At 37.8% G+C, this 26,658-nt stretch overlaps 1 protein-coding gene across 2 annotated transcripts in view; it reads right to left on the bottom strand.

The window, feature by feature from the left end:
* The window catches only part of PARP8 (poly(ADP-ribose) polymerase family member 8), a 114,592-nt gene that overhangs the window by 85,819 nt on the left and 2,115 nt on the right, over nucleotides 1-26,658 (bottom strand). The gene's annotated exons all lie outside the window — the stretch shown is intronic.

Raw genomic sequence — 26,658 nt, 5'->3', positions numbered from 1 at the left:
CTTTCTTGGTCCACAGAGAGTTCTAAAATGGCTACAATTCATTATGTTAAACAGAAATGGTTTAAAAATTCTTCATTATTTGTGTAAACACCAAAAATCATGTCCTTACTAAACCAAAAACTTCTACATGAAGCATATGCTTCCTACAGATGAGTTTTCAATAAAAATGCTGAATATCTTCCAAGAAAAAAATTTCATATGGCCTCAAATCATCTTGAAAACTGTAGCTGAGGAACCTTGTCCTCTGTGGCCTGAACAGGGTAAGTATCCCATATTTAACACAGTAGCAGAACCTCATGGGTTTGGTCTATCACTCATGGCAAACACCCAACCAACTAAACACACATTTCATTGCAAAGAGATAATAAAAGAAACTCCAGAGGGAAAACAGAAGCATTGGCTCCATGAGAGCTAATGTACAAAATGTCTCAAGTTGTAGCAAGGTGTTTGCTCTGCAGCTGCTTTGCCCGTTGAGCTGCCAGACAACACAAGCACAAAGAATGCAGGAACAGCTCAAGGGTCACAAGGAACAGAAACACTCGTTTGTTTTGCAGTTTCCTTGCCAATAATACAATAAGGAAATAATACAAGGCCAGTATTGAAGCTGAGATGTTTGCAAACTTCTACAATCAGTTCATTTATTAAGAAAAATCACTAACTGAACTTAATTATGAACAGCTTGAATGAATTACTTGTACAACATTAACATCTGAAATCTCAAGAAAGAGTTCTGTCCCCTGTGCCCTTCACAAATATATATTAGGAGAATGCCTACACAAGCAAACCTACAGTCTCAATTCAATCACAGCTTTATTGTTTCATACCACAGACAGACAAAAACAAGCAACAAAATTTGATTAAAACTCATGATTTGGATGTGAGATCCTCCATATAGGCTTTGAAGGAATGTCCAGACCAGGGCTTTGCAAATACGTTATGCATAGGACAATGTGACTTTTCTAACATTAATGTAGGTTTGCCCATATGTGCAGCACAGATGACTGACCCAAACTTTCCAATTATTTTTCTGCCTGGCAGGATAGACCACCTGGTGGTGACAATCAAAAAACTCAGCAGTGAGACTCATGAAACTCCTGTTCACTGGTAGGAGGCATCAAGATGATCTTCTCAAACTCACACAGAAATCCACAGATAAATACTAAAAGACTAAGCAGTGAAATAAGTGTAATAGAAGTATAGAATGGCTCGGGTTGGTAGGGACCTTGAAGAGCATCTTGCTCCAATACCTTGGTTGCTTTCAGTGAGTATCCTCTGAACATAATAAAAACTGCTGTGCAACAAGGACCAGTTCTCCCTGAGTTCTTGGTACATGACAGAGAAACAATATGTATTACAAAGTGAGTTTCAGAAAAGCTGTGAAACACTTTCACTCTTGTTTATTCAGCCTCCTAAAATGGCTCCCAACACCACTTCCACCAGGGACATGTTTTTTTCCTCTTGGTGGGAGACAAAAACAAACTTCAGCTGAAAATTGCACTTTACAATTAAAATTCTCCCTGAGCTATACTTCCAAGTATTATATTTACTCAAAAGCACTAAAGGGGATGAGATGCATAAGCCTCATTAGAGAATACACAGCCTTCTTTACTAAATTAATATTCCGCTTCTTTCTTCCATTTATATTATGGCAAAGAATTAGCAACTGCAACCTACGAGGCAATTGTAATAAATAATAAAAAATAATAATAATATTAGTGCAATCATAGGAAATTCTCCACAACCCGAGATTGTAGAAGGAATATTTATTATTCCCTTGACACTTGCCACATAGCCTATATTGGTCAAGTAAGGAAATAAAGCACAAAATCCAAATCCCACTGTCCCCATGATGACTAAATAATAGTAGTTAGTGTGAAGCTATTAAGACCATTTAATATGATCCTCCCAGAGTTCCAAACAACCATTTCACATTTTGCCTACATACAAATACACTGAAATGGATCCTAGCTGAATTATGGTTTTGGTTGCTTTGGAGCCTGTTCATTAGCAGAACCCCTACCTTCTCCATGCATTATTAAAATTCCATTCCTAATGAATCTTTCCACCCATGGAAACATATTATTGACACAACTCAAACACAAGTATACGCTGTGTCAACAGTGCTAAATTATCTTCATTACACAACAATGCAGAACTGAAAGAAAAGCTACAGCATTGCAACATTTAATACAGCATGCCAGGCCAAATGATCCGATTCCAGTAAACATTATCTTCATTACACAACAATGCAGAACTGAAAGAAAAGCTACAGCATTGCAACATTTAATACAGCATGCCAGGCCAAATGATCCGATTCTTGTAAACAGTCCAGAAATCAAGGATTTCAAAGAGAAGAGCACCTACTGAAAGCTCATACAAAAGCAGAGATTTATAGTTTCTTGCTTTCTCAGAAATGCAGGAAGATGGGGAAACAGATTTTTCCCCTGAGGAAAACAGGACAGCTGAAGAGCAAATGCATAAAGAAAAACAGCTTATTTTGATCATTCACCCTTCACACATCAAACATCATTTAAAAAAAAGGTTCAAAGCCAGAAGGCGAAAACAGAGTAAATGTAAGAAAGAATAGGATGCTGTATTAATGTGCAAAAGAGTTGTCTGCATCAATTCCATCTACTAACATCTGAAGCATCATTCCAGGTAAGTACCTAAAGTTAAGTGAAGTATACCTGAGTCAGTATCAAGAAATCTGATACACGCTGAGAAATGAAGGCAAGGCCCTTGCATGAAGAAGTACAGGTATGAAATTAATCTTGGCTAAGGGCCCAGCGTGCAGCTCATACACTGACGTGGCTCTAGTGAAACACACAGAACAAGCTTATGCCAGGGAACAGTCCAGTTTTTAGCATATCAAGTAGAAGCCTGTAAATATAAACGCAAGTATTATTTTGTCATATAGAATATTAGGTGCAAGTATGAAATACATAACCAATGAAAAAAATAATGTTGGAAGTTTATTTTAACCTTCTGGGTTAAAAAAAAATAGAATTATTTCTACTCTCATTTTTGAAGTATGTTGGAATGCCATGTATGGAGACTCTCCATCAGGGTCAAGAAACCAACTAGGTGAAATACGAAGTACTCATACATATATGTGTATATTTATACACAAATATAAACACAAGTATATACGTGAATTTGCCTCAAATGCATTCTAATACCTCCCTCCTTTTTTTTACTTGGCCTAAAACAAAAGCCATCCCATTTATCACTACAGTAGATTTTTCAGATACAGATTTTACTAGCGTAATTCTGTGTAACATAAGCTTAAAGTCCAGAGAAACTTCACAGGCACATCTTTCTACCTCTCTCGCACATGAGTGTACAACTTATTAAACAACACTGTAAGCTTTTGTGATAGAACAGCCATCTAACAAATGAGATTGTTAGATAACACTGGGGAACACTGAGTTCTTTAATTTATAGTATTGTCTTTTAATAGGAACAGATGGCTTGAAAGAGAGCTCAAACATTCCCTTATGAGATGCCAGGTTAATGGTTGCCACTTTTTCAATGGTTGAAAACCTTTCCAGGTGAACATAATAAATGAAAAACAGCTGTTTTAGATACATCCTGTTTTCTTCAACAAGCTATTGCTTTCGGTTACAAACTTCTAATCTAGAAGTCTTCTTTAGAAGTCTTCTTTTAATCATAAATAGTTGTTAAGGATGGTGCACCTAATGAAATTTTAATACTGATTTAACAGGTCCCACCTAGCACAATAAGCAGGAGTGCAAAGATGAAAGTGGATGTTTATTTTGTGGTCAGAAATCAGTCCTCATTTCACTGGCAAAGCATTCTTAGCAGCCATTCCTGAACTAAGCAATTGGGCAGAGGGAGAATTATCCTTACATAAGGCCAAGGAAAAACAAAGCTGAGCTGAGTGTGACACATCTCTGATAAACTCTGAAAGAAAGAGCAATTATTTAAAGTATAGTAAAACATTAATGCAAGAACAAGTGGGTAAGTATTAGTTCATTACCTACGCTTAGGTCAGAGCGTGAAAAGTTCTTAATAAACAAAATAAAGGTGTCTGAATATGTCTCTCAATGCAAATTGCCTTAGATGGAGTTTTATACATCTAAGTAGATTCCTTGACAGAGTTACCCGAAAATAGACTGGACTTAATGCTACAGAATCTATCAGTTTTATATTCAAAGCTTCAGCTAGGTCTATTACCAGAATACACCATCCCCTGTAAATCCACCTCAATCTCAGCTACAGCATAAGGTAGGGAAGCCCCAAAGCCTGACACTTCAAAGGCACTGACCCCTTTCCCAGTTCTTAACTTCATTTGCTATCTAGCTATCACAATTATCTGCTTTAGCAGATACATACAATTAGAAATCATTTCATCACTGCTCTGCAGTGATTAATACTAAGGCTACGGAAATTTCCTGATAGCTAATTCTCAACCTGCCAGCTATAACAGGAGCCGAGTGTGAATAAAACTGCTCCTGAATGCTTAAATGGTCTGCATGCAGTAAGGATGTACCCGCTCCTGCCACTGCAGCAAGACAGTGAGAGATTGTCTCAACGTGCTCTCTGCACAAAAACACAAGTCTGAGAGAGCAAATGTTACAGCATTCATCACCTCTTTTCAGGCGTCAGAGGAGTGAAACACCTGAAGTGCAAGACTAACGCAATCCAAATCAGACCACAGGGAAATAAAGCTAGATGCTTATGGCTTTCTATCAGAATGTGTATGGCATACAGATATGTCTGAGATGACAAATGTATAAATACAAGGGATGGAGCAAAACAAGCTTAAGCCAGAGGAGAGTGAAACATTCTGACAGGAAGATAAGCAGGAACAAGGATGGTGAGCTACAGGGGTGCTGAAAGATCTCACAGTTAACTAAGTACTGGATCCCTGAGGTAGGAGCATCATAATATGCTTAGCTCAACCTAAACATTCGGCTTCCACACAAAAAAAGAAAGACGTGCCTTTCTCTTCTCTCTCTCAAGACCCAGCAAATCACTGCATTCCCTCTTACGCTGTATCTAAAGATTATGCAAGTTACAATCATCTGTCAACCAACAAATCAACTCACTGATGGAAGGGATGGATATTATCATAGCTACATATCCCTCTTTACAAGAGGGCAATCAAAAAGCTGCCTGTGGGCAGCAGTCTGCAGCTAGATTACATTAAGTACAAGGAAGAACAATACTCTGGAATTGATTAAACACGTTTCACCCATTTCAACCTTGAATTTGTATCACATGACTTAAATTCCCAGATCAGAATGGACATAAAAGAACACATTGGCTATGAAGACATTTCAGATATACTACAGGAAGCCGAAGCCCCCAAGGAAATAACTAACAGGGCCACAGGCATAAACAGCAAAATTCTCCTCTTGCACAGAATGCAGAAGCTAAGCACTGAAATGTCAAATCCTAAGGTATATATACCTACAAAGACTTAAAGCACATGTAGTTCAAGGAAAAAGGAAATGTAAATGCTCTACAAACAAAGGCAATAAAAGAAAAACACAATGAAGTTTGCAAGGTAGATAAGTGGCCTACTGTATAGTATTTCAGATAGCTTTGGCATGCACAAAGTTCAGCAGAGGGAGCAGAGGTCATCCAGTATTTGAACAGCCCCTACTCCTGCTGCCTGAACTTTGGATATCATAATGCTGATGAATTTTGACAGTTGTGATTTTGTATTGATAAAGCACCATGAATTAATTACTCTGAGAATATCAATGTGAAGTGTACGAGCAGTTTCCATGCAATACTGGTGAAACCCAGGTTCTAAAAGAATTGATAGTTAAAACATTGAGTTTTGGCTTTCAGGCATACACTGCAGACTTGTTTTTGCAGGCAGAAAGATCACTTATTGAAATACGCTGAATTCAATACATTAATCATGTCTTCTGTTACTATACAAACATTAGGGACATGACAGCTGAGAGACACAAAAAATTAAAAATAATTGTAATTTTCAGTTTTTGCATGTAGTTGAACGCTATGCAAAACAGAACTCTGTGGTGCTTCAGACAAACTAACCTTCCTGCCAGATCTCTACAGCAAAATCACTGCACAAACAGCTATGCATACAGAAAAAGAAACCTTTCAAAAGATTTCATAAGCTTATCAGGTTAATTCTGGCAGCATACTATGAGGTTCAACCCAAACAGTAATTGCCTGGAAATTGAAGTTTCCTTCTCCAAGACTGTAATGAGCATGTAAAAGTAACATCTTCCCTCACAAATACGTCGGTCCTCCTTTCTGCCTTCACACATAAGCTGTGTGATTCTATGCAGGGTTTGTTTTGTGAGATGGCAGAAACTGAAACTGGAGGAGATGTACGTTGAGTAATGCTAGATGCATTTCTGCCCTACCAGGTTTCAAATCCACTCTGAGACACAAAAATACCAAAAAAAAAATAAGGACAAGAGAAAGCAGAGTGTAAGAGAGAAGGGCTTGGAACAAAAGAGTATATTCATCAGGCATGTGTAACCTGTGTTTAAAAAAAAAACAAACAAAAAAACCACAAAAAACATGTGTAGCTAAAAGACTGACAATCAATACAGAAAAAAGGAGATGGAACAAGCAAAACTTGAAAATGCTGTCTGTATTGCCATGGGTGAATCCGTATACACAAAACATGAATTCTGCGCAGCTTTTATGAACTGCCTCTATTTTTATGTGTAACAGCAGCTTTTCACTTTCAGTGTATTGAGCAGCGTTCCTCCCACTGAAAACATTAGCAATAACACCTACCAATTTGTCAGGGGAAAAAAAACAACAAAACACCAACAACACAAAACAAACAAAAAGCCAATTCAATAATTTAGAACTGGTAAGTAATGAGTAAGGTTACTTCAGCACAATAATGGCTTTCCTGTTTTCTCTGGTGCAGGTGTTAAAGGGAGGAGATAAACTACCCTAGCACAAAAAAAAAGAAAAAAAAAAAGAGCTCGGGCTCCAACTGTGCATTTTGCAGTCTTCAAGGAACTGAGGAGAAGGACACACAGATGGCAGTGCCAGCCCTCAGAAATCGTGAGAGTCAGGGCTTTCCTGGCAGGCAAGCAGGCATGCAAACCTCAAATCCACGGTTAGCATGGGATCTGGGAAAGTGTAGCCAGCACAGGAGACCTTAATGAATGTTTTGCAGCAGTGAGAAAACAAGCCAGGGAAGTTCCATTTGTAGTATAGGCTAAGTTAAGCAAAACTGCACCAATAAACCCCTGCTGCACCTACCCTCTCAATCGACTGGTACTTGTTAAAGTGTAAATCTTCATCTTTAGGGCACATGAGAACCATTTCCTGTCAGATAAGGCATTTCTAGTACATGCTAAACAATAGTCACAACACAAAATGCCTTTTACACAAAACAAAAAAAGCAAAAAAAACCTTATCATTTGGAGAACTATTCATCATCAGGAGCTGCTTTATATGAAAGAGTTCAAGTCCCTCAGAAAAATATATACAGCTTATTGTATCGAGTATCTACTGATACTACATATGCACAGGTAGATAGAGGACACACATCACAATCAGACCTCCTATGCTCAAATAGGAGCAAGTCAAGAGAGTCTAAACTTTGATACAGAGAATATTTGGCTACACATACAGGCTTTCCATGCAAGACAGCAAAGGGGAGTCTTAGTGCTGACCATCACACCATGCAGATGCAGTAGATCTTCACAGCAGAAACATAGCAGCAGATCTTAATGCAACACCTTGGAGGAATGCAATTGAGAAACAGCACTGGCAGCAGTCACTTACATAAATTCCTCTTTCAGAAAACAGGGAACTCTTCAAAGAATGGGAGTGAGATGGCTGATGTTCCCACCACTACCTCCAGAGAATGCACAGACATCAGGCTGTAACCTACAGCCCTGTGATGCTCAAAAAGTACACATTTGACATTCTTATTTAAGGAATGTACACAGTAAAAAACAGTTTAAGGGACCATATATTTTAATTCTGAAGAGTCTCAGCATTGATGGATTAAATAAACGACACCATAAAAATGTCATTCATCTTTCTTCCAGGTCCATTGAATATCTCTGCGTTCCCATTACTACCAGAAGTTTTAAATTAAAAAGGAAGATCTGAATTAAATCAGATTCTCCCTCAGAGAGAATCTTCATCCTTAGAGAGAATACTTTTTCTGTATCTGTCTGACAAATGTGCTTAAAGATTTGTTTTAACAGCAGAGGTAAATGTATTTTTGTTTTAAAATTAATCAGCAGAGGTAAAATGCCTTTTGGTCAGATAAATAAACCCTATGCAGCTTAAAACACAGAGTGCTATCCTGACCTGACTTCATTCCTTAAACCATGGAAAATGCTCCTGGGGTTTTTCAGTCTCACATTGGCAACCTTTCTTCATGCAGATATAGTGCCTACACCTGTGCAAAACACTTGATACCCAAATTAGAGAAACCTTTGGAAGACATACAAATATTTAATGTGCTTCAATTAAACTTTTACAGATTTTATGCAAATGCATGTAGGTGGAAATTGTAACTTAGGATCAAAGCGATCTAAAGTCTGAGATGTGGGAAAGGAATCATACAAAACATTAAAAAAGAATGAGTTTCATCTTTTTTTGCTTTGTTATATTTCCACTGAACTTAATTACTTTCAAAAGAAATTACTCAGAAGTTAAATTTTGTTAGTGAGGGGGAAAATGGACTTGCTGAGCTGCAAAATAATGAACAACTTATTTCCTTCTTCCTGTGGAGGAAAAATCATGCAAATGCCAGTGTCATTGTAGACTGACACATTGTTAGAATTCATGTTAGATATTGTTTGAGTTACCAGTATGAAAGTACAGTGCAATGTTAGGAAGCAGGACATAACCACACATGCTGGGAACTTGCATTTCTTGCTGCAGACTCTGATTTCTCATAGTTATGACTCCCAATTCAAACATTTCTGTAAATCTTCAAATGGTACCCAGATCCCACATTTCTTCTTTCTGTTCTCCATTTGAACGTACACAGGTCCCAGCAGACTGTACTTTCCTAGTCTGAGGAACTCTGAAAAGCATCAAGGATTTTATGCAATGATGCCAAGTCCTGTCTCAAGTTTTTGCTTTTCGTATACAATGAGACCTGCCTTTAAAATACATGTAACAATACCACCGCACATCTGTATTTCCCTCCATCTTCTGTCAGCAGCTGCACCTACTACAATCCCCATGTACTTACAGAGGCTTTAGTCTGACTCCTTAACTCTACATCCTCCCCTCAAACATTTTTCTATGTGTAAATTTATGTGAATGTGGATTGCAATCCATATTTAAAATGACAATTAGACAGATGTTACAAAACTCTCCTTCATCTTTTTGCATTCAAATGTGCACGTTTAGCTTTTAGACTGCAGCCAGGCATATTTTAATAAAAAACTTAGACCATAACTGTTACAAAAGGTATTCCATAATTAACGCCGTTTTGCTTTGCTGTAAAGAAAATACTGGCTCTGCCAGTGGTTGCTGTTACACTTTGCAGTCAAATTCACAACTTCTGTATCCACAAATGAGTTTAAAGCCAAATCTGAACCTGATCATGGTACCTTGCATGGGCACCATAAAAACCATCCTATAACTCTGTTTAGAAAAAAACAGATTAAAAAAAAAATAATAATTAAAAAAAAAAAAATTAAAAAAAAACAGATTAAAAAAAAAATTAAAAAAAATAATTTAAAAAAAAGACAGAAACTGTCCTGCTAACATTATCTTACTATGTATAACAGGGAAGTACATGAATCTGTAACACTCACTGAGAAAATCCGCCTTACTCTACACAGCTGAACGGAATACATATACAATCACATACTGCTCTGAGACTTTTTGTTCTTTTTATTTCATTTTATTTATTTATTTTTCCTGTGGTCTATTTTGCCCCTTTGCTTATAGCAATAAAATGCAGTTCTGCCTTGATTCTTTTTCCTAGGCTATGTTAATTATTTTGATGTGTGGTAGTGCGTTTATTTAGAATATAATACATTTTAAAATCCTTTCCATCTTTCTCAAGAGGGTTTCTTTTTCTTTTTTCCAATCTCACATGCTCCTTTTGGCAGCATTTTCTCTCTTTCTCAAGCACCTGTCTTCTCATTTCCCTTTCCTATCTATGTGCATCTATCTCTGCTGCTCCTTCTGTCCTTCCTTCAGTATCCAGCACCATTCCCCACTATCACCGCTTCTCCAGCACCATCACTTCTCATCATGCCCTTCTATGTGCAAATTCTGATTCGAACTGCAGTCACGACCTGCAGTAGACCCAGCTGAGGACCGTTCTCATGGATATAGGATGACCTGGAGCCCAAGTCAGGAAAGCATGAAGCTGGATGTGGGGTAGTGGGAGGACATTGCACATTTAGTGTTCCATAACACACTAACAAAGACAGTGACATCTAATGTCACTAAAATTTTAAATTTTAGACCCTGTATTGCAACAGCATTTGTTTAGTTGTCTGACAACCACCAAAGCTACATCAGGGCAGAATTTGCATAATCAAATTGCTTTAAAATTGACCTAAGTGCATTTAATTGCTATTTCATTGCTGAAATCTGCAGATGTCCATGCTGATGCAACTACATCACTTTGTCCTATGTCACAGATAATACCTTAAATACAATTTCAAATAAGTGAATGCAAGCATATGCATTCATATTGTATAGCTTCTCAGGTTAATAAGCTCATGACTTGATTACATTTTTTTTCACATATCCTTTCATACACCCATCTGTGAAAGATAATGTAGAACATCTCCATTATCTTGAGTTGTTTTTTTTTTTTTAATAGTACCATCTGTGAAGGAGAACATGTGAGAGAAGAAATAGGTTATACACCACATTGCACTAAGGCTGTTTGAGGTCAAGCTGTAAGACCAGTATGTGTTTATTTGAGGATCAGAATGCGCCAACTTTACTAGTGGGATAAGTTAAGCTGTTATTTTTACTGATGAAATGCATCCTAATGTCAGCTCTTGGTGCATCCTGCACATTTCAGTGGTCGCAAATCTTGGGCAGATGGCACACAAGAGTTGCAATTGTCATTTCACTCAAAATACCAAAGTGAAGCACGAGTCTCACTACTGCTTTGCATTAAAAGATGGATTTAGAGCAAAATTCCATTGAAAAATACATGACGCTATGTCAACTGACATCAGATGAGTTTCACATCACAAAAGGACCTCATTAATTGACCCAGGAGACAGAAGATTGAATGCTCATTAAAAGGTCTTCTGATATCAAGGCTGCTAACCAGCCTTGTCCCCTAAGCACCTGCATTTCTGCTCTACAGTCTGACCAGAACTGCCTGCTTCTAAGCAATCTTACACAAAGTCACAGGCATGCAAAGACGTTTAGAGACAGGCAAAATTATAGAAACTTACGCAGAAGTTTCACAGCAAACAAAGGAGCTGGGACAGCACTGAGGTTTTAAGGAACTTTAAGGCACTGGGTTTCTCTGGCATATACTGTCCTGTCCTTAGGCAGAACAGCCCAGCTGCAGTGCTGCGAGGGCTGTGAAGTTTCACAGTTGAACATCCTGATAGCGCTATGTTGGGCTTCAGAGCAGGAACACACCCTCAGAGTGGGCCTGACCCACTGCTGCTACTAAGGAAAAGGAACCACTGCCACCAAGCATTCAGCTACCCTTTGGAACAGAAGGGCTGGTGCAGGTATCTAATTCTTCAAAACTCTGTACAGGAGGCAAGTATCTAAATTCCCTGAGACTTATGATATCCCATCATAAACCTGGCAGCTTTTTTTTTCCCAGCCAATCTAGGAAATTCCCCCCTCATTTGCTGTGGCTTGGCAAACCCTCTTCTCAGCAGCTTGGGAGCTGGCTCTCAACACTGGTAGTTCCGCTACACAGGAAACCAGACACAATGCCAGTACATGTTGTGAGGCATGTACTGTAAGAAATGAATAAACTCCATTCCACAGATAAACTGAGAACAACTAAAAAAGCCAGTATTAGCTTATCTGATGTGAACACTGCGCAGCACTCTTACTGGTACACTGGTACAGTATCTTCATCCACCTTCACTTTCAACAGAAAATAAAGTTCCCACATTTTATTCTTAAGGATGAATGTTTTCATCATGCTGTTTCTCAGGACACCTCTGCAGTACAATTTAATATATTATGTATGTAACTGTGAAGTAGTTGGTTAGGAAATGAGGAAAGATGGAAGTCTGGAAACCCAACTTGCCGTCGTCATAAACATGAACATATACTGACATCATGAATACAAACACTGCATATTACACACTGGAGAATCCTAAAGAAAATCTCAGATAAATAGAATTCCCCAGAAGTCTATTTGATGGATTAACCAGTGATCATCAGTTCTTATTTCAAAATTCTATTAATTGTGACATTGACCATGTGAGACAGTGAATGTTCATGAAAGTAATACTAACAAGGAATCAAGACACAAGCATGAAGAGGATTTTTAGCTAGATATCGCAAGGGATACAAATATGATTAAATTCTTAATATGTAAGTAAAACCAGTATAACTGCTTCAACTTGATGCAGATGGCTGCAGCTACAGATATTAGGACAATAAAAGACATGAAAGCAATTCAAAGTATAAATGGAATTACTTCAGAGTAAAATTTGGTCAAACATTAAATATTTTCCTCAGTTACTCCAGTAATATCATGCTGAAAATAGTGGATAGTGGCTAAATCTAACCATGTAAAGGAAATTATACAGCATTTACTCTTTAGTCCTACATCATCTCATTAATTTACATAGTCTCGAGGTGAAGAGGAACAGGCTAAATGTAGGAACTCTTTCTGTAATTAATTTCAGTCAAAATATCAATCAACCACAAAATGAAAATGTTTATGTGATGATCTACTGAAATTTATCAAGTACAACAATGAAAAATACTGTGGTTCAAAATAGTAATAACCTATGCAGATAAGTCCCTGTATAACCCTGCTTCCGCCTCACAATTCAATAATTTCTCATTAGAAATTATTATTATCTAGTTGATAACAAGCATATTGAAATCATTAGACACTGAATTAACTCAAGTTTGAAAGCAGTAAAAAATTCTCATTTAGTAGCCGTTGATGTCCCAGCCAACTTTGTGCCACTGCAGTGCTGCACATACCAATGCAACGAGAGACATGAAACTACTAGGAACAAAACACCTTGACTGTTTTATCTATACGATGTTTGAATGCATGTCAGCCAGATACGTAAATTAATTTATTTTAAAAATATATGTTCTGAAATATTAGAATAAGATGTGGCAATGTTCAACCTCAGCTCTTAAAAATAAAATAAAGCACAATTTTGCAATGCAACTCTGAAGGAAATAACAGTACCACAGAATGTTACATGCCCAGATTTGACCTCCTGCAAGAATTATTTGTCAGCATTAAAAATAAATGAACAAATCTCAGAGAAAGTAGGCATAAACAAATAATGAAGGAAAAAAAAAAAAAAAAAGCTGCTATCTACATTCTGCTTATTACCTTTTAAAGTATTTTAATTTTAGGTGAAAATAGATGGCCTGCTGAATCCATACCCCTGCCTTTTTGTTTTGTTTTGTTTTGTCTTTCACCATTCCCTCCAGATTCTCTTCTATAGTGCTTCATGCAACAGCAGCAAGGATGAAGAGGAAGCACAAACCCCTCCTGCAGCATGGCTCTGCCACATGCAGTCACAGCATACCATAGGGCACTGGTGCAGAACCTCTGCCATGCTCCTGGCCACTGTGATAACTTATCAGGAACCTGAGGGGCTGAGGTCATTTGCATACACATTTTAAAAATGTGCAGAGATTTGAATCAAAGATAGAAAAATTCTTATTTTGGAGCACTAAAAATGTGCTCAGAGCTACAATACATGTGACAAAGGACAGAATACCAAACCAGCTCACACGCACACTTTTGATTTGGCCAGGCGCAGCTGCGTATGCTGTAGGTTTGAGCATGTTACATTACTTTATAAAATTAATAATTATAGAGAAACACTCTCCACTCAGCTCTTTTCCAGGGGAAGACATTTTAAGATTGACCTAAAGAAGCAAACAAGAGGCAATAAGTAAGATCTGTGATGCATCTTCAATCCACTTCTTCCAAATTTTACCGATGCTGAATTCACATTATTCCTTCAGTTTTCCTGGCAGGTCTTCAGCTGGCAAGGCAAGGGTTTCCTCCCCATTATTTCATTTAAGCGGTTCGTTACTTATTTCACCCTACTCCTCCTGGAGCTGCCCTGCTGTGTTAGCTGGCCATGACTCATGCCTGTCCAACACCATAGCACAGCCCCCTGGCTGTGCAGGGATGGGTGTGAGGCCTGTGGGCAGCACCAGGAGGTACCAAGGCCTGCAAGCAGCATCAGACATCCCCAGCAGCACTGTTCCTGTTCCTACACCTCTCATCAAAGGCAGATTTCTACCTCACCACTTCTACCTAGCTCCAACTGGCTGCCTGTAGCTGCCTGCACAAGGATGTCAACTTCCATCCATTCACCCAAGCTGTCATAGCCTGTAGCCTGTTCCTCCAGCTGCATCTACTGGCACACCATCCCACAGATTTGCTTGGCCGTACATGTCTTGTGCCTTCAGGGCTGGTCACCAGCACAGCAGACACACCTGGCTGTCAAGGCTCACCCTTGCAAAGCACTGACAAACCCAGCTCACACTAGTGAAACTCTGCCAACTAGTTTGCAACCTGAAGAGGGAACAGCTTTCATCTGTCAAATAAATCAGTACAAAACAAAGCAGAAGCCAATCAAGGAAAACTTCAAACAACATTGCAGAGGGCTAGAAGTTGCGCTCCATCAGTAATATAACTGGACAAACAGATTAAAATAATGATGTAATGATTCCAAAATCAAGAACTCAGCACCCCAAAGTTCAGAGCAACAACAGCATTCAACAAAAAGTGCAGCATTACTTATGGAAATATCTGAACAAATCCAGGGGGAACTAACAAAGATAGTTACTGGTGAGATAATCCAAAAGGTTGTGAAAGGCTGCATTTTAAAGCAAAAGTAACCTGTAAACAGAGAATTGGGACATGGTAGAAAGTAACCTCTATTTTCTTATTTACTTTGCAATCCTATTTGGAGCATTTTCTATACTGCCTGAGAGCATGCAGCTTTTATTTGGTTCAAATTAAAATGTCTTCTTACACATCTGCAACATCTAAAGTGAAAGATATAAAATACATATTATTTCTAAACATCTGTGTTCAGTCTTATTCAGGTACAGTAGAAATCCCTTCCAAAAGACTTTGAAACGTATATCAGCAAACACATTGAGATGCAGCTGCAATTATTTCAACAGTCATTTTTTTTTTCTTACCCACCCACCCACATATCAGATACCAAAAACAGAATAATGAACATCAGTGAATACATGATCTCTTTGATTAACAGTTTGAGCACTCAGTGTTGTACTGGTGAAACTTCCAGAAAACTATAACAAGCATTTTGGGATATATGTATAATCTGATGAGAAGTGAGAGATACGTGATCTGTATTTAGTCTATACTGTTAACTTGCTCAGTACAATTATTTAATAACAATTATTTCATGACTGTCTGCTCCAACAGTTAATAACACAATGAAAAAAAAATCGAGATGCAAAGCACTTCTAGATAGTAAAAAGCTATGAGCAAGTAGGGTAGGAAAAGAGGAGAATGAATGCAAAGTCAACCGTGCAAAGCCCATGCTTTGGGAAATGGAAACAGCATGGCCAGGACTAATGTGAAACCTCCAACTTCTGCAGATTCATGTAAACATTATCTCTTAAGACAACATTCAGAGGTGGCATTTTATGGGTGACAGGATCTTCTCTGGGACAGACAGCCTTGTTCTGTGCTAACTTCTTTACCACACAGACAGGAAAGGGCTCTGTACAGCTTTCCCTAGTGCTGAAGTGGAAAGTCTTGGCCAGTGCCTTTGCTAATGTGGCTGCATCAAATGCAGAACCAAGATTCTCATTCTGCACCTCTGAGAATACTTTCACTATGAGGGAGAATCTCCCTGTCAGTTCAGGCATCCCTGTCCAGTACTGACTCTGCCACTGCTTTGATACGAGCCACCTCCTGGTAAGATAACTGATATCTCATTTCATCAGCTTCCATGCAACCTTCCCTGCAAACACAAATAATGTGTGATTTCATTTTGCTATGGAACCTATAAGACTTACATATTAATCTTTTCTCTTAGAAATCAATGTAGATAACACACTGTGCTTATATTTAGCAGGCTTATATTTACGCTTCTTTAACAAGATGAATATAGACAGGTCCTCAGTGCTCAAAGTTGGTGTGACTACTGAATTCCATGGCAATTTGTCAATTTAAATTAGCTGAGAATATGGATAATACTACATCACATAAAGTAAAACAGAGAAAGAACTTGGGACAAAATATAGTTGAAAATATGCAGCAAGCAACAACATCAGCTCAGACTAATTTGTTCAGAATTCATGTCAGAAGCTCTAAAACTGTTACATACTCTAAAAAATGCTGCAGGCATGTTAGAAATAGCCATGTCAGATAAGACATGCCACCTTCCACCGTGGCCTCATTTGATACTTGAGTCAAAGACCTGACCTACTGCTCTTGTCTGACAACACCATTACTAACAGAAGAGGTGAAGAGAGACTTGGTAGCCAGGGTAAAAGCTTTCCTTGACCCTAAATGATCATCAGTTTATGTCCTCCACAAGAAAAATCAATAGCCTTTGAAATTTTTATCCTGACTCATGTAGCTGCAGTTCTCATTCTTTTCATAGACAGCAAATGCCTAATCCTTATTAGCACACTTGGAGCTGCACATCCATGCCTGCCTGGAAGCCAGACAGTGCTAGATGTAAACGGTACTTGCACTCTATATCTCTGTGTTTGCTGTCCTTGATTAAGGCTGAGTTTTTGCTTAACTGCAGGATGAATGTGCTTCTTCACACCTTAAGTAAATTGTAACATTTTTATGAAGTGGTATTTTTAAACATCTATTTACTGTTGTTTAAATACAGAAACAATACAGTATGTAATTGTTCATAACAAGAGTCACAACATTAAATAAATTCAGATACAGAAAGAGCCTGGAGTCTTCTTCCATTAATCTACTCCCTGTAGCGTGGTACATAGGGAGAATGTGGTTGTTTTTCTGTTTTTATTTATTTATTTGTTTATTATTCTAGTTAAACCCAAACAAGAATATTTAAGTAGAATGAAAATGCCAAACAGGAATGTCAAAACAAACAAAATGATAACAGCCAAAAGACGGAACCGTAAATGTCCTTTCAGAATGAGGTTACCTGGCAAAATAACTTAAGAACTAAACTGGTAAACTCCTCATCTCATTCAATTTTACTTCAGTAATGAAGGCTGTGCTTCCTTAACCAAGCTCTATGTTTGTTGCAAAAGTTCCTTCAGTAGCTAAATTTGACATAGGGAACATCTAGGAAGCACAACTGTGCACCAGATGCTCTATTGCTCTTGCGTTAAACATACACACATATAACATGTATATATATTAGAAGTAGCATGTGAACACAGGACAGTTAAAAGCAAGAGAGCTTTTATCTTTGATAAACTGCTGATTGTGACTCTTCACTTCATACTCAAGAGATCAATACTAAAATTTCTGTTGGCCTGAGTTAACAAAACTGTGTATGTCCAAGGAGACAACTGCAGAGGGTTATGTTCCTCATGCTGCCATCTAAACATACATATTCATAAAACCATATTAAACCAGGACACTATGTTAATTTATGTAGTTATATATCTAGAAAGGAATGATGTTCATACTATGCATTAACTAAATGTATGTCTTCCTGAAGTTTTAATATTCACAGGTTTTATTTTTTAGAACAAACTACTGTTAAACTTTATTTATTTAAGTATTTCCACTAGGTTTTGTACAACTATACAGTGAGATGACCGGATTTCACACTAGTGATTTCACACATTTTTTATGTGGTCCAAATTAGAACAAGCCTTTCAGTTACATTTTCAGAACAGTTTCCCTTAAGAAATCAGCATTTCTGTTTCAACTAATGGTTATAGGTACAAAAAGCTATGAAGCCACTCTGGGATTCAGCTTGAATTTAATCAATAAGATTTAATATGGATTCTAACTGAGTGGCAAGTAAAAACGTTTCCATGTGGCCTATCAAATTCTTAAAAAAGGGCTCTATGTCAAGCTGCTTCCCAGATGCTGAGGCTAAAAAAAATAAATAAAAAGATGACAAGTTTTATTTTGACAATTGACCTTCTATCTTTGCCCTTTGCAATGACAGTGACTTGATAAAAAGGCATAAAATAAAGCATTTTTTCCTTGAATAAACCGCCTCTTTTCCATCACCCAGGAAAGTATTAAAAAATGAGAATACACTGCAAAAACAGTAACATTTAAGCATATCTCTGGTCTTCCTGACTCCATCAGGGCAAAAATGACTTGCCTTGCTGTTCACTAGGGTTAATGTCAGGATCAAGTTAAAAATTCGGCAGTATTACCGTGTAACCAAGAAAGCCCCTTCATAGGAGAGGAATTACTCTACCTTTACCCAGTTGTAACAAAGTTCAAGCAGTCAACCATCAGGGAGTACTTTATGACAAGGAAGAGATGCCTGGTACAGGCAGTGTTGCCATGGGTCCTAATTTGACAGAAGAGCACCCTAATTATTTTCCTATCATATTTTCTACCTTATTATTATTGGGTGAGAATTATCCATCAAAGATGTCTTGTTTTTCCAGCATTATAGAAAAAGAATGAGCAGTAATGAGAAGAACAAAAACAAAAACAAACCAGTCAACTAAAATGTTACATCATTTGTAGAGAACCTAATGACCTGGAATACCATATCTGACCCATAAGCTGCTTTTTCTACTTGAGAGCAAATGTCTGTCACAGATACCTTAAATGGGTAGAAACAAGACAGTGGAGCAGTGCTGAGTTACCCCACCATTTAGTTTTGCTCTTAAAGTATTCTTATCTATAAACATAAAATGGAACATTCATTTAAAGCAACAGGATTTCAAGATGATAAGCTGTAATACATGAGATAAAACGTAGACTTGTACACAGTTCAAAAGGATCTTCTTTAATTGCATAATTCTTTTTACAGATGGTCTATCACCATTCTTTGCACACTCTTTTGGCAAACAGCACATCTCACTATACAGGAGACATGCTGTTTCTCCTTTTATTTCTGATCACTGCCTTGAATTTGGAAGGAGACATCTAGAGGGGTGGCTGGTTTCTTTGAGCTTCCTCTTTGTCCCCAGTTATTTGCTTCAGACAGGCTCCTGCTAAGCCATGTTCCCCCATGGAAGGACTCCATCAAAAGGATTCAGCTCAGCACTAATTGCTGGGACAGGCTGTGGTTTCCTGAAACACCTGAGAGGAGCCAAAGCTTGTCTACTGGGCTTAAACAGGTATTTTGCCTTCAAATCAGTCCTGGAAAGATGCTCAGCCTCCAACCCTTACCCACGACTGTTTTCTCCTCGGTGCCTTATGTGAGCATGTGCAAAACTGTGACTTAACCCCACTGGATTAGATAATGCCAAAAGTGTATATGATGTTGCTTAGACCTTCTAGCAGGTGAACACAGTGTCTGATATAAAGCTCCCTGGAGATAACAGATCCTCCCAGGAGAAGTCTGACTCATAAAGCAACAATTGTTCACAATCTCTATGCAAGGCTCTTTCCTGTTCTTATTCCCATAGAAATAGACTGGGTGCAATCTGGCATTTAGATCTTGAGCATGCAGAAGGCTGTCTGGGGAAGGCAAGGGAAGGAGATGTATTTTTGTACCTTGTTTAGTCCCTTTTTTTCTTTTCTTTTCTTTTTTTTTTTTTTTTTGAGTGAGTGAGTGAGATTTTTTCCAGCTACTGCCGCAAAGAATAGCAGGTTTATCTTTATGAGACAATTTTACTCTGTTTAAAGGAGATCCTTTTCTCAGATGAAGCCAGTTCAACAAAGCATCTGTAAAAATCTTCGCTCCTATATCACAGAGGACATTAAATCTTAAAGACTGTACTCTTAAGTGAGATTTATTTAAAGCCAAGGTGGAACTGCAAATTGGACTTTTTCTAGATTTATTTAATTCCTTTCTTACTTCTAACTTTAACTAAGCTGGACTATAGCAGCAGTTTAGAATTTTCTTTCCCTCTTATTAAAGCTTATTAAAGTAGATGTTTTGATTCAGTGATTTGACTCTGATTCAAATAAGAATTAATATTCTGTGCAATAAGTAATCCATGGAAATCAAATGAGGCCAACAGTTATCTTCAGCTCCTTATTTATGACTGATGAAAAATAAGGGAAATTATTATGGACTAATAGAGAAATCAGAAATGTCATTAATCCTAATACAGACAAAATGATCTGAATTGTTGCTGTTACAGAGAACTCCACTTTTCAATTTATTTGTCCTATCACACCAAGACATTAATGGTTACTGTAACAATAGTCCTGTGAGTCTTTTAGGTACTAATTGCGTCAAGGTACGTAGTGAAAAGAAAGAAGTAGTTTCTGAAAACATCTTCTGTAAATGCATTCAAGCTCTTTTCCCAGCTCTTTGCTGGTGCAACATTTAAGCGCCGGTGCATGCAAGCACAGCTGCATAAAGAACCTGATGCTTTTTTTAAAAAGTGCTAAGCAGTGTACAATAATACTGAGACCACCACATGGTGTGGGAGTTCAGCACTTCTGAAAATTAGCCCATACATTTATGTGCCTGAAAATACATTTTCATGACAGTAAGACAGACAATCACAATTTGAATGCACTGTATTTCGTATCACTACAGTACGTAGCAGAGATGGGAGAGCCCAGCTCCACCAGACTAGAAACGAATCTCTGCAGGACTGCAATCTCCCTGAAGAAAATCATTTTTACCATATGCAGTGATTGGGTTTGTTTCAGACTCTGCTGATTTTCTAACAGTAAAGCAAGAAAGACCTGTCAGAAACATGACCACCAAATGAAGACGAGCTCAATGAAACTGTGAGTTCAATGGATTTTTCACAAATCTTCAGTGCTTCATTTAATGACATTTTTACTACGTTATTCTATTAGATGTCTTTTTAGGATGAATCATTTGTTAAAACACATCTACTGAATCTCCTGTGGAAACCATACAAAGTAGTATCTATAGGAACATACTGATAGATTCCATATATATGCTACACAGCCAGTATCAGTACCAAAATAGGTAGGTTAGCTGGAATTCAAAGGATGGAAAATGCTTGTCCTAAAGGGAGATTTTAAAACTGAAACTTCATTAATACCTGATAGAAAATTGTTTTACAAAAGTACTCAAGGCAGTATTCAACATTAATTCATCTATGGAATTTTTAATGAAGAAATGAAAATCTCAAGGCATGCCATGCTATATCTAAATTAGAATCCTAACTCGTATCCCATGCTACAGTCCCAGCAAAAATGTTAAGTCATATTTGATGAAGTTAAAATTCAAAGACATTGTACAACCTTCCAGCTATTTAGAAAAAGTAATAAACAGCGTTAAAGACAAGTTATTTGTCTGGTTTTCATACCAATCTTGCTATAGTAGAGACAGATTTTAGGAATGTAATTATACATATTTAATAACCAGATCACAGTTAAGTGCAGCCATCAATAGCAGATGAGCCGTACCTGCTCCAACCCCTCCAAAAGCCTTTATGAAAATGATTCCAGCTAAACTAATATCACTCAGAACAATGGATTCCATCAGAACTATTTTTTTGTCCTAAGTCATACGTTCAGCCACCAGTGCTTCTAAAAGGAGCAGTCCACAGTCTCTTCCCTAGCAGAGCTCCCTTCCTTAAGTGGATAAATGCTGAACCAGATATTGGAGCTAGGCTAAAACTAACTTATCCAAAAATAATAAAACAATTTAATATTATGGTTTAAAAAATATTTTCCATTTCTTTTTTTCTTTTTTCTTTTTTCTTTTTTTTTTTCAATAGTACATAAATGGATTGTAAATTATGAGGTAAAAACATAAATCAGTTAGGCTGAAATCACTTTCTTCACTGGGCTGTTGTTTTTAGTTTGTTTGGTTTTTGGTTTTTTTTGTACTTTCAACATTACCAGAGTGACACCAGAATTTCAAAACTATTCACTAAACTGAATCTTTGATTTAGTCTTATTGAGCTCATGTTAGTTACCAGCAGGATGTAAGTCAAAAAGTAATAATAATGAAAAGGTGTGCGACTAAAAGGGAAAAAATACAGTCATCTGAACCTATTTATTGCTGAGTGGTTCAAACATGTAGTGCATAAAATATGCTAGGACTTCAGATAAGTGGTTTTAGTCACTGGCTATAGCTAGCCACAAGGAATTCAGTTACTCTTTCAGTGCCACAGCTGTGAAATATTTCACTCATACACAATGTGGGAATTAACTCATTGGGTTTACAGGAGAGTCTTTGATGCTGCAGTACTAAATGCTACATATAAATAAATCCCTGAATAGAAAGCACAAAAGAAAAAAAAAAACAGTGCTCAAAATGGAAATAACACAAGTTTACAGTTCTAAACAAATAAAAACAATTATTTCAGGCCAAAATTCAGCTTCCCTTGCCACTGCAGAATTACCATTAGTATGACCACTCTGCTCATGTACAAAAAGCAGACCACAGCAGTGCACTGTGCAAACTGGAGATGGGAATTTTTCTGACAAAATTAGTTCTTGTGTTTAGGTCTCCTATGTCTTATCTAGTTTCTTTACAGTATATGCTGCAACGAAAAATCTGTTTTCATAAACAGCTTACTGTCACTCTCTCTCACTGCCAGTGGAAGCTAAGTACATATTTGAATAAAGAGATATTTCAGAACTGATATGATGTCCTTGGTTAGCCTCAATAATAATAATAAAAAGGGCAAGGAGGTGGTGGTGAGAAAAACACTAAAAAAATGAAAAAAATATTTTTTTTCTTCAGCATAGCCAAGCACTGTTTTTATGTAAACCATGTCAAATAACACATAAAGTGAAAACAGTTTCAGGACATCACACATTTTTATTTGAAAGATGACAGATCTGCAATTCTGCTAAGTCTGCTGGGCTTGTGGAGAAGGAATGCTTCACTGAGGGGCTGACAGTAGGACAAAGGAAACAAGAGATTCTTAAAGAAAAGAAAGCACCTCAGTGTGTCCACACTTTAATATCCTGTTTAGATCCTGCAGTAAAAAGCATAAAGAATCCAGTCATTTCTGATATCTCGCCAGCTGTAGTTAAAGAGTAAATCTTGCACAGTCACAGTACCCAAACGTACACCTCACCTTAAGAGGTATCTTTCACCCTACTTACAGCTTTCTGGCAGTGAAATTAAACATTATCAAAGTAATAAACATTTTGCTTCCTATTCAGTGCCCACATTATGTGGTCCACTAATAAATTACTGATTGTAACCTTCACAATCCAGGAAGCACGTTCACAGTGTCTAACAACTAATAATTTGGAGGTGTGAAAACAATGCATTAAAAGAGAAGGAAAAAAGGAAGAAGTAATGTCTGAACATGAAGTACGATCCAAAAGGATTAAATGAACTACACAGGTAAAAGATTTTTCCTGATAATTCATACAATACGTTTGTACTTAAGAGATATTTTCCCTGTCTAAGTACAAATGTAAAATCTCCTCTAGGTGTATTTATGCCAATCCAGTGATCACCTACATATGTTATTTACAAAACTTGACAGCTTAATATGACCTAAAGATCAAGTATTAGACCAGATCTATGCAGTGAATAAAATAATAACAGTTTGTACTTGGATTCCCTGGAACCTGAATGATAGCTGTCATGCCCTTCAGGTTTGGTTCAAGACTCTCCTTTAGGAGAGATCCAATCCACTGAAGCTATGATAAATATACTTCACATCAGACCTATCTACATTACGTGATCTGCAAGGTGGTTTTGTATCACCTATGAATCTGAAAAGGACTAACAAAGGAAGGGGCCAAGAAATTAAAGAACATACACAATTATCAACTCCTCCACATAACAAAAAATAATACTGTTCAGTGAGTTCCATGGCTGTATTAGTATACCAGTTACCAAGAAACTGACTCTGAACAAGTTAAGATCGCAGACAAAAGGACTTAATGTGCAGAAGAGTTAACAACTGAATGGGGAAAAGGCCTCTAGTGATGTCACTCAGGAGCATTACAATCTGCCTACACACAAGGCACAAGACAATCTTCCTTCTTGGACAGAAAATATGTACTCCAGGGTTTCTGCTTCCATGTAAGGTCTGCTCCAAAAGTAATGCCTCCCATTTTATGATGTTGGCCCACAACATCAGAGACAGATGTTGGTGGTAAGGCAGTCAAGGTCGAACCTTCCCACCAATATTCCAATATTACATGTTGTTGCCATGGAGAGAGTACAGCAGAGGGGCAGCCTGACACAATGACATCCAACATGGAAGTGTGTATCAAGCAAAGGTGTGTCACTGAATTCCTCCATGTGGAAAAAATGGCACCCACTGACATTCACCAGCACTTGCTGAACACTTATGGAGACCAAACAGTGGATGTGAGAGCAGTGAAGCAGTGAGTAGTGCATTTCAGCAGCACTGACAGCAACATGAGGTCCACCGCTTCTGATGGACAAGAGTGGTATTCAGGCTCTTGTTCATCACTGGTGAAAATGACTAATTGTGGTGACTCAATTAAAAAGTGGTAGCTGGGAATAGCAGTGTTATTGTGCTCTTTGTATTTGTTGTAGTTTCATGGAAATTAATAGCAGGCATTACTTTTGGAGCAACCTTTGTATATGAACATTGAACCCAAAGCGATACTACACACTGACTTAAAGGAACATCCAGAGGAAATAAAGCATGGAAAAGACATAATTCCAAACAAAGCAGGAAAGTGCCAAAGTACCGTAATGTCCCAAAAATACAATTTCAACACTTATTTGCATGAACCTACTTCTTGTTTTGAAAATTCATAATACAACCTTTACCTATGACTTGTTCAGGTCAGTCCGAAGAACAAAGTCATCAAACACTGAGTATATGAAGCAGTAGAACGAGGCCTATCAGATGCCCCTCAGCCTTTGATCACAAGGAAATAATTTTTGTCATCTGGGGACAATTCCTGAGTGCAACATTCCAAAAACAGCATCACCACTCAGGAATTCCACAGCTGCAGCAATGTCAGTAGGAAAAACAGTCACAGCCAAATGCATGAAAAAAATCCTTAAGCAGTTATCCACCACTGACTGCAGGTCCTCCCCAAGCTGACACTGGAGGCCTGCCCTGATGCCACACATGGCACAGACCAAGTGTGGCTTGGCAAGCAGCTCCCCTAAGAAACCACTGTCTCTCTCTGATGTGAGAACAACAGTTGCACTCTTAACTGTGAGGACCTGGAATTTCCAGTTTATGTACCTCGCAGGAGAGCTCACTGCCACAGCCTGGTCTCTCAGTAAGCTGTGTGCAGAACACCTTCCTACATCAAAATACAAACAACCAGAGAACATGAAACTCTTAGCCCTAAGGATGCTTTTTAAAATGTCTTTAAATGCCAAAAGGAAAGTGAAAACTGGGTATCCTCCCTGTAACAACCCACTTTCACCACTTTCTCTAAGCTTAGCTACAGTTTCTCTTTTCAGTGGAATTTTCAAGACCCTGAGACTACCTTTCAGTCAACAGCTTCCTACATAAATCCTGACCCCAGATAAAACTCAGAGATGTGGGATGCATGGCTATCTTCCATCTCCCCTCACAGAGGTGAAAACATTCTGTTCCAGCATTTACAAACCGGTTTGTTTTCCACCAGCTATGTCCTTAGGCCTTTTATTTTATTCAGCTTGGGAAACAGAAACAATAGGCAGGTTTAACTTCCTGGTTTCTTGCGGCAGTATGTGGTTTAGAAAACAGTGCAAAGTAACTTTCAAATTCAATTATTTTAACTAAACAACCATATTTTCTGTAAGTTCATTTTTACTGTATATCGTCTTCTAAAACAAGAACAAAAGAAAATGCATATTAAAACCCCAAATTAAAGAGTATACTTCAGACAACCTGAAAGCACATCTGATTCTCTGGTAAGGGATCTACTCCTCTGTTCCACTGAAAATGACATATGCTGTTCTTCCTCCAGTTGGAGAAGACAGGGCACTGTGGCTGGAAATGCATTTTCTGAGCAGCCTATCAGCCTCGAGACTATCTGGGTGCCCATCCTGAAGCCAGTGCTTGAAGTTTGCATATAGCAGAACGGAGGCTGTGGGGGCACCCAGGGCTCCCTTGCAAAGAGCAGCTCCAGAGCACTGTAACCTGACATACCCTGGGAAGGAGGAACAGCCCCTCGAAATAAGCTGAGAAAAATAAAAAATAAAAAAAGAAGGAAAATAATAATAATAATAATAATAATAATTAAGAAAGAAAAAGTCAAGACATTGCCAAGTCTAATAAAACTGAACAGATAACAAGCTAGTATATACTGTAAATACCCTATCAAGGAAATGGCAACTCAGAGCTAGGGCGACAAAAATTATGTGTGTTTGACCAGTGTGGGCTTTGGACAATGCAATTAACATTTCCTTTTGAAAACAAAGGAAGACAATAAATGGCAAAAAATAATAAAATCTAATCCAGTTTACAACCAAAAGCTCGGAGCTGTTTAGCAATAATATTTAAACTGGCACTCAGTTAAAGCAATGTTATAAC

This window comes from Coturnix japonica, chromosome Z, assembly GCF_054131305.1.
Source record: "Coturnix japonica strain WE chromosome Z, WE-NBRP24, whole genome shotgun sequence".
Classification (NCBI taxonomy): domain Eukaryota; kingdom Metazoa; phylum Chordata; class Aves; order Galliformes; family Phasianidae; genus Coturnix; species Coturnix japonica.
The sequence above is the reverse complement of the archived record's forward strand: the minus strand, read 5'-3'. Positions and strand labels throughout refer to the sequence as shown.